At 42.5% G+C, this 322-nt stretch overlaps 1 protein-coding gene across 1 annotated transcript in view; it reads right to left on the bottom strand.

Annotated features, from left to right (window-relative positions):
• The window catches only part of LOC119591906 (ankyrin repeat and sterile alpha motif domain-containing protein 1B-like), a gene marked incomplete in the record, with an annotated part of 115,155 nt that overhangs the window by 13,182 nt on the left and 101,651 nt on the right, over nucleotides 1–322 (bottom strand).

The raw sequence follows: 322 nt of genomic DNA, 5'->3' as shown, positions 1-322 counted from the left end.
TGACCGTACGCTTGCCACGGTACAAGCATGTACGTATATTGAGGTACGTTTCCGTGTGCACGTGACCCAAACACCAGGAACGGAAGAAGCAAAATACCTCAATTAAAAAATATATATTTTTAAAAACAATTAAACCTTTTTTTCACGAATTACACCATAGTTCACACGTGCGGTAATCTCTTGCCTATTTATCCCCCCCCCCCCTAAAAAAGGGAGGAAGGGGGGGGGGCATGAAACAGCCATTATTACTTTTACAATTATTCTCTCCCAATTAGCATATTCAGCTGTTATCAGTGTTCAGCGCCGCAGGACAAAAGAGCGT

This window comes from Penaeus monodon, chromosome 29 (assembly GCF_015228065.2).
Source record: "Penaeus monodon isolate SGIC_2016 chromosome 29, NSTDA_Pmon_1, whole genome shotgun sequence".
NCBI lineage: Eukaryota > Metazoa > Arthropoda > Malacostraca > Decapoda > Penaeidae > Penaeus > Penaeus monodon.
Note: the sequence above shows the minus strand (reverse complement) of the source record. Positions and strands in the feature narration are given on the sequence as shown.